General features: G+C 43.1%; 1 pseudogene; it reads left to right on the top strand.

The window, feature by feature from the left end:
- The first annotated feature begins 8,560 nt into the window (after nucleotides 1-8,560).
- On the top strand, nucleotides 8,561-8,938 carry LOC118528569 (multifunctional methyltransferase subunit TRM112-like protein pseudogene; annotated as a pseudogene).
- Nucleotides 8,939-9,281: the final 343 nt, after the last annotated feature.

Here is a 9,281-nt window from a genome sequence, read left to right on the forward strand (position 1 = left end):
TTGTAAGGGGAGAGCAACAGCATTACCTTCATTTTATTTCACAGGAATCCTGGCTTTTAAAAGGTAAAGCAATTTGCCCAAGGTTACACATCTATGAAGCAACAGAAATATGAGTCAAACCCCGCTCTCTTTGACTGCAAACTCCATGTTCTCAATGCCCGTATTTATTGCTTTTCACCTGTTCTTCTTTAGACAAGCCTTCCTCTCCCTTTCAAACGCAAGTGTCTGTTCAATACTGCAGGTTTCACGGATTCCTGTCTCTCAGGAGCAATTTCTCCCCCAACTGTGTTGCCATCCATAACATTTTACATAACTCAATTGTGTTTGCATTATACTCACCAGTTTATACTCTGGTCTCTCCGGCTCAATTGAGAGCTCCCGGAAGACAGGAGCTACATTTTATTCTACTTTGCATCTCCTTGCCTAGCCACCAGTATCAACACCATAAGTAACGGCTGAGTTGAGCATTTAGATAATGCTATCTTTTAAGGCAAAGTTTCTATGAAGTATTGTTGTTATTGTTGTTTTCAATGCAGAGCTGGCTTTGAAGATTATAAAGCTACAATTTGAAAGTGATGGAAATGAAGATGGGATAATGATTAGAGGCATCTTTCCCCCCTATCCCATGAGAGCAAATTTAGAGGAACATTCTTGAAGTTTGAAAGGAAGTTCTTAACTGCAAATGAAGTAACATGTGGAATTTATTATGCCAATTATTTATATGAGCTGAAAGTAAAAATAGGAGCAGGAAGGGCTTAGATAAATTCAAAGATGAGAGTTGCATAACAAATTGTTAATAGCAAATTAGACTGGTTCAAGGCACATCCATAATTTTTTCATGACGGAAAACTGTCCTCTTCCTCCTAAAAGGTCCTTTAGTCCCAATATTGAGAGCTGAATGAGGGGTTAATAGGAATTAGTCAGATTTAATTGGCCATCTACACACACACACACACACACACACACACGTGCGCGCGCATGCGTGCTTTACTTTTTTACTTGTATTTTGATCCCCTCTTATGTTGAACGAGAATTGGGCACTAGGGCTAAGCCTTTGAGTTTAGTAACAGTAAATCAAGCTGTACCTAGGACACAACTCACACTTTGTAAATAGTAAAGAACAATAAACTGGAAGATAGAAAATGTGGTTACTTTTCCGGTAGACCACAGAGGACACTTTGAAAAATGTAGTGGGACTCACATGATTCAATCCCCTTGCTATAAATCACTGGAATTGTTTGTTCAAAACCTCTTGATCAAACGAAGGTATCCAAGATGATTAAAAAAGAACACACTGATCTTAATAACCAAGTTCAGTTTACCGATATCTTAGGGATCTTTCCCTAAGAATTTCCTAGTATCAACACAATTGGGCACAGGTCTCTATGAAATAGACTGTCAGTCCTGAAGGTCTACAAAAGTATTTTAAGTGTCCCTTCTCCCTCCCATCCCAGTCTCTATGAACCCTTCCACCAAAGATACACTAAAGGGAAAGACACCCCATTTTTATTCAGAAAGAAGTAGGGACATAGCACATTCTCCCTGGATGGTCCTTCCTGGTTACTTTGTTATTGACTACTGAACAAATTATCCTTAATAAAACACTTATTTATTAGACTTCTATATATGTACTTAGTATTAGCTATTTCATCAAGAAAGGCTCTTGTGTTATGTATCATATCCATTTCTCCAAAAATCTTATTATTGCATGTAATTTCACTTCCCTCCAGAACTAGCAGTAAAGCTGGTTAAGTTGCAATTACCAACACAACTGCAATATAAAATTAGATGTGTATTTCCACAGGCCCTTCTCATTTTGCCCAACTCTCTGTGGGCATGGATAGCACAAAGTTAAAATGCTTAAGATCAAGGTAATCAGATCACCACTAAGTAAGTAAAATGTAGTTGCCTATACAAGGTAATTCTGTTCCACCTGTGAAGAATGAAGAACCTGTAAGCAGTGCTACTGCTTGCTGTCCCTTTTGAGTTATTAGTAGCAAAAGAAAGAACCCTTGCCCTTGGCACATAAGCTATCACACTTGAAATAGATTTTTCCAAAAGTGCAATCTGATCATCCTTGCTGAATGTCTGTAAACTCAGAATTATCGCTGGAATTCCAAGGTGGACTGAGATTTCTAGAAATAAAAGGCCCATGAGAACGGAGACATGCACGTGTGCACATGCACACACACACACACATACACACAATACTTAGAGATTTTCAGTGCAACCAGAGAAAGGGGCAGGCTGTCTGCTTTCATCAGTGACAGGTTATCAAGTATTTACAGAGCCTTTAGGATGTAACTTGGGCTGTCCTGGGCACTGTGGGAGGAGAGGAATAGTAGAAAAATGGATAGTACCATTCCTAACCCAAGAAAGGTGCAGAGAATTTGTAAAAGAGACAAGGCAAGGCGCAATTACTAAATAAGGTGACCGTAACGAATGTGATGTTATGAGTCAGATTCATACAAATTCAATTCAGCAAACCTTGATTGAGTACCTCCTAAATCCAGCTGGTTACTGGATAAAGATAAAGGGAGTAAAGTTCAGGTCAGATTGTAAAGAAGGGAAGGAAGATTAGGGAAATAACCTCGTTTGGGGCCTGAGACAAAGCCTTCTGCTCAGCATCTCAGCCCACTAACTGATTGAACAGGCATAACAGTTTCCAAGGCAAAAAGCAGAGAGCCTCCATTTTGCAGATGAGGAACCTGAGATTCAGAGTAACTGATCCCAAGATCTCCCCTGCTGCTAGAGTCAGGATTCTATCTAGGAAGACCTGTGTAGAGCTGTTCCTCACACCAGACTGCCTTCTCTGAGACCTCTGAACTTGTAATTCAGGCCAGGGGTGGCCACAGGCTGGTCCAGAGCTGGTCCGTGATGCCCCCATCACGGGCTCCTTAGCAAAATGAAAAACACAAAGCCAATCCTGTGAGTTTTTCATAAATAGATATGGATTAAGTTGAAGGGACCATGTATATATATGAAGTTGTCTCCTTTCTCCTTTTTGTGCTATTAATCATCCATTTAGAAAATGATAGTGCCAGTGGATGGCAGCTGTTGAGACTTTCCAAACTCTTTTCATTCTGGAAAAGAAAACTCAAAATTGGGACTCTGTCAGTTCCTTGTATACTGTTTGGAATTTTTCTTTTACACGGTATTTGAAAGTTAAAATCTGGGAAGTACTCATTGAACAGACAATTTTGAGGTCAGTCTGTGTACAGTTTGGTGATACAAAAATTGCTACCAACTTTCAGCAGATTTTTAAAAGGACAAACAAAATCCTGGAAGCTCTATGCCATTTTTTTAGCTTATACCATTTCCCCGGCTTTAGCTCTAAACCCTTTTCCAACTCCCCTCCCTCCACATTTTCTAAGCAAATTGCTCAAACCACAGGAAAATACCCCATTTTGTGACCTCCCTGGAACCTAATCCCCTTTAGACATCTTACATGATGTGAAGAATGAAAGCCACTTAAGTGAAAACAAGACAAAACTGTTGGTGAAGCGCACCAACAGGAAAGGACTATTCCTCCAAGCGAGTTTATTTTTCTACTTTAAAGGATAAACGCAGCCCCCTCCATTCAGTTTGCCTTTCCTGATGATATAAGCCTGCACGGCCTCCCGCCTTAATGTCCACAGTTAGCTCAGTGCTCACTTCTCCCAAAACATGTATCAGGCGGGACAGAGAGAGGAAGCTTGGTATATCAACAACAGGGAAGAGACGAACTTCACGTTAGTGGCATTCACCGTGTGGGTCTGGCTAATAATAAAGACAGAACAGTGATAGGAATGGTGGTGGCGAGGTGCAGATGAGAAAAGTTTATTGCTCAGCCAGAGAGGCAAGAACCTGGACTTTTCTGCCTTAACGTCTTTTATACCAATGGCATGTTTCCCTTTCCCAAACTCAAAGCTTTGGATAGATCCTAACAAGGACAAAGAGCCACAAAGTATCATCTGACTTGCGGTTGTGTGTTGTCTTGGTAATGCCAGCGAAGTGGCAGAACTGGTAATCCCAGGTGCCAGCCCTCCTGAAGATGAGGCAACACCAGGACAACTCAATCCAACATTCGTCAAACACCTCGGACGCGCAGCCCCAGTGAGGACGAGGCGCTGAGCTAGTTAAGGGGAAAGATCTTGCTTATTTACCTTTGTGTTCCCCACTCCTAGCATAGTCCTGGCACCTAGTAGGCATCTAAGAGCTTCCTGATAAATAAATGAATGGAGGGGTACAGCAAGGGTTCAAAAAGTGTGCATGAGCCTGGGTGGCTCAGTCGGTTAAGCATCTGCCCTCAGCTCAGGTCATGATCCTGGAGTCCCGGGATCAAGTCCCACATCGGGCTCCCTGCTCGGCGGGGAGTCTGCTTCTCCCTCTGACCCTCCCCTCCTCATGCTCTCTCTCTATCATTCTCTCCCTCTCAAATAAATAAATAAAATCTTTAAAAAAAAAAAAAAAGTGTGCATGAGAGAGGGGCACCTGGGTGGCTCAGTCGGTTAAGCGACTGCCTGCGGCTCAGGTTGTGAACTCGGGGTCCTGAGATCTAGCCCCGCATCGGGCTCCCTGCTCAGCTGGGAGTCTGCTTCCCCCTCTGTCTGCCACTCTCCCTCCTTGTGCACGCTCTCTCTCTCTCTCTCAAATAAATAAATAAAATCTTAAAAAAATAAGTATGCATGAAATAAAGAACTGAACGTACTGTCTTGGTCCAGTGCATTACTTGAGGGTCAAGACTGAGACAATCGACATGGCCCTTTCTTTAGGAAAAGCTGTAATAGTGTCATGATTAGTCAAGGTTCATTTTAGTCTATACGTCTGTCTCGGTCATCTCTCTCTGTCTCCGTCTGTCCGTGTAGGTATGTCTGTATCTACCTACCTGCCTACTTACCTGTCTCTAGGTCTCTCTCTTTCTCTCTCTCTTCCTCCCTTCCTCCCTCCCTCCTGTCTTTCTTTCTTGCTGACTATCTCAGTGGCTTGAAGGAGTCATAACAGAAGAGTTTCAGAGGAAAAAAAATCCTAACTTAGTGCTTCCTTTATCAAAGGAGCAGACCCATTCATGTAACCTGGCTTAGCTTTTCTGCTCTTACCATTTCTTTTCTAGCACCCAGCCCCAGTCCCTTTAGTGCTCTGGCTGAAGGGCCATGGCCTGGGAAGCACTGAGAACTCTCTGTGGTCCCTGTCATTTATTTCGTTCCTGAGACTCTCTGGGAAGCCACCAGGAACAGAATACAGGGAAGGTGGTAAAGGTTCACTCTGGAGGGCTTGAGCAATTGTCGGGCATAAAAGGAAAACTCTAGGCAAAAATCACCCATGTCCTCTACTAAATGAGGCTTGTCATCATGTTCAAAGGACAAAGAGAACCCTGTTTGATTCACTACAGTTTCTTCAATTTGTTTTTTTGTGTTTTTGTTTTGTTTTGTTTTGTTTTTTACTTGCTGCGTTCTAGGTTGGTCAGGGTTGTTGAAGGAAAGAAGGTGCCACAGTTCAGCAGCCTCTAATGTGAAAGTGACTGATTTTCGATTTTGCCTTGTTATGTGACACTCATGACTGACTCCCAGGAGCACACCCTGTCATAGCCTGCTCACGCTTCCCACACCAGCTTCCCACTGACCTGTGACCACATCCATAAGCAGCAGAAGCCAGGCCTCACGACGCGCAGCCTCACGGCGCACGCAGGCAGGCACGGCTGCCTCCTGCCAACACGGGGCCAGCACCATGACCCTCGCTCCCAGGTCCTGTCCTCACCACACAGTGGCGCAGATGCAGACCCGCCCCTGCTTTACCGCTTGCTCCTGGCAGGCTTCCTCTGGACACACTCTGTACCAGGAATAGCTTCCTTTCTCGTAGCCTAATCTCCACGCTCTCTCTGCAGGACCTGTCACCCCCAAATAAGCACCACACTTGGCTCACAATGTGAGCAGAGCTTCCCTGAAACATCTGCCTGCTTTTGCCCATCTTTCAAGCCCTCCGTCGAACCCCACCACCTTCCTGAAGACTTGTTTAAATTGCAACAGTTGTAAATTCTCTCTCCCCATTTCCTATGGTGTCCTTCGCTGTGAGCATCCGGCAAATAAGCACTCAACCTGAATTTTGTTGTTTGTAAAACAGGGCACATAATATATACCAATTACGAGGAAAAATTAAGATAACATATATGAACACCTGGCACAGAGTGGGCAATCAGTAAATCCTATTTTCATTTATTCGTATATCACAAATTTTATTTTCATTATAGTTATTTGTGTATATATATGTATACATATATATATATATCTTGTCTACAATACAGCATAAGCTCCCAGAGTGCAGATACCATCTTATTCATCTTTGTAAATTGCCTAGCATGGTTCTTTGCATATAGCTTCTTTTAAGGTACCTATGTTGAATGAATAAATGAACTCTCGGCCTCAGTTTTTTCATCTGTAAAATGGGAATAAAAACAATTCAGCTATTTCAAAGCATTATTATCAGAATAAGTTAAAATGCTACATGTAAAAAGGTATTGAAAAATAAAAAGACCAAATGCTAGACAAGTATGAACTATTATTTGATACATTTCTATAATATATGAACACAAGTGAAACAACAATGTTGCCCAATTTATCCAGTAGAGGGCAATGACACACACATGGATGATATTCAGATTCTTTTGTAAGACTCCACAACCATAAATTAAAAAGTGAGAAACACTTGGTATTATGCAAACAAAGTGATTTTTCTGTATTTAGCTGCTTCTTTCATCTCTTTTACTGCTGTGTCTACACAATTTATATGTGTAGAAAGGACCTTCGACTCCATTGGGTGTTTCCAGTGTGGTTCAGTGACCCAGTGTTCTAGTTGCTCTATTCAAACTTCCACTTGCCCATTTGCCCAGGGTGAGGAATGATCCTGGCCTAGCCAATGGGAAAAGAATGCTGTTTTCACTGGTTTTATTACCACAATCGCAAAAGCATTTCTATAGGGTCGATGAGGGCTTGGTCCTAATCTGGAAAGCAGCCTGGAAGGGTTTCCATGCTGGGGGAGGGAATAGAGAAGGACTTGGAAAAACAACGTGGACTATTGTTTCCTTAGCCTGCTTTGGCTCCCCTTAGTCTGCTCTATTAAGACACTGAACCCATTGACTACACCACTGACATTTTCTTAGGTCAGGCTAAGTCTCCCAGAGATAAGGGAATGGCAGAGGGTGGCAGAGGAGTGAGTCCAGGCACCAGAGTATACACACTGCACGTGCTTCTATCCTCCACTCCATTCCGAACTTACTGAGTTTCAAACAGAAAGATGGTTTGAAGACGTGTGTAAGGTGTGGTCTTTGCCCTTGAGGGATTCAGAAGTTGATACAAGGCAGTCAAATATACCCTAGATGAACACAATCTGAATGATAACGTGAGTACTCCTGTGTGTCAGGCACTGGGCTCTGGAGGGACAGATGATACACAGATGAGATGCGAGTCTTACTCCAAGTTGGTTTGCAGTCAGACCAGACAGCGGAGGACCCGTGCGAAAGCAACCAAAAATAAATAGATGCAAATGTGGTGATAATAGAAATAACTACAGGCAGTTATGTTATAATGCTTATTTTCAAAAATACAAATTTGTTCTAACATTTGTTATATTCGGAAATGATTTGAGCATCGTGTGAATTTTGCATCTGATTATGTGCACTTCACTTGTAGGAAACACTACATGAATGGAGAAATCTGCACCCAGATGAACTGAGCAGTGTAGGACTATCCAAAACACACCCGTGTGCATGCACATACACACACACACACACACACCTAAACACGCATCTGCTCTCTCAGCTTTCAACTCACTTCCTCCGGGCAACTTACAAGCTGAACCTTTTTTTTTTTTTTTTTTTTTTAAGATTTATTTATTTGAGAGAGAGAGGGAGGGAGGGGCGGAGGGAGAGAATAGCTAAGCAGACCCCCCTGCTGAGCACAGAGCCCGACGCAGGGCTCAGTCCCATGACCCATGATATCAGGACCTGAGCCAAAACCAAGAGTTGGACACTCAACTGACTGAGCCACCCAGGCGCCCCAAGCTGAACCCTTCTGACCCCCACTTCCACAACAAACTTTGGGTCTCATTCAAGGTCAAGTGCCATATTTATTGCAGTATTTATGTATCTCTTAACAATTTCACATGTGTAGAACTGCTCTGCTGTTTTCATTCAGTCTCTTTTCTTTTTTGTTTTTGTATCGATGTGTCACTTCAACTTTGCATGTTGTGTCCCTAATCCTGTTTTCCCTGTAAGTCCTATGGCTTTCATTGTTTGATTTTGCGTAGCATAGTGATTTTTAGGGGAACATGTGTAGCATTATTGAAGAACTGACTGAAGAGCAAGCCCTTGTGTGCATAAAGCGAGGAGCTCCTGCACTGGGGGAGAGAAGAAGAGGTCCAGGAATGGCCTGGCACAGAGACGAACGCGGAGAATCACAGCAATATGGAAGAACATGAGTATCTCCTTCTTCCATCCTTTTCAACTTGTCTCATTAGAAGACCAACAACAAAGAAAAAAGGACTTAAAATGGTTTACAAAAATGCATCTAGAGTGCGTTGTAGCGACATGAAGCTGCTCACCCACAACCTGCTGAGCTCACATGTGCGGGGGGTGGGGCCCTGTGGCTTCCCACTGCGCCTCCAGGCCACCGAGGTCCGCATCAACCCTGTGGAGTTGAACCCCGACATCCTGGCGCAGATGATACCCAAGGTGGAGTGGGTGGCACTCCTGGAGGCGGCAGATACCTTGAATCTGGTCAAGGTGCCCAAAGGGCCGACTGAAGGGTATGAGCATGATGAGAAACTCCTGAGGCAGATGCACCACATGCTGCTGGAGGTGGATGTGCTAGAGGGCACCTTGCAGGGCCCAGAGTCTGGACGTCTGTTCCCCATCAGTTGCGGGATCCCCAACATGCTGCTGAGTGATGAGGAAACTGAGACTTAATCATATCAGGTGCTAGACAGGTGTCATTCTGTAACCAGGAATGTTTTCATTGATGTATATCCTATTTGCTAGGTCTGTCATGTATCCCCAAACCTTGATGCAGTGACACACAAAACACAGTGTTCTTGAGCTCAATATATTTCTTTTTCTCATTAAAGTTTCAAAACCAAAAAAAAAAAAAAAATGCATCTAATACAGCAAAGAAAAAATACACGAAAAATAACTTAAAAATTCAGCAGAGTAAACAAGGTGAAAGCTGGTGTTAGGTAAGCTTACATAAGGCATGCCTTAAGTGCCATACAAAGATGTTCTAGAGACAACCACACATTTGCTCAAAGCTTCG

The sequence above is a fragment of the Halichoerus grypus genome, chromosome 9 (assembly GCF_964656455.1).
Source record: "Halichoerus grypus chromosome 9, mHalGry1.hap1.1, whole genome shotgun sequence".
Classification (NCBI taxonomy): Eukaryota; Metazoa; Chordata; class Mammalia; order Carnivora; family Phocidae; genus Halichoerus; species Halichoerus grypus.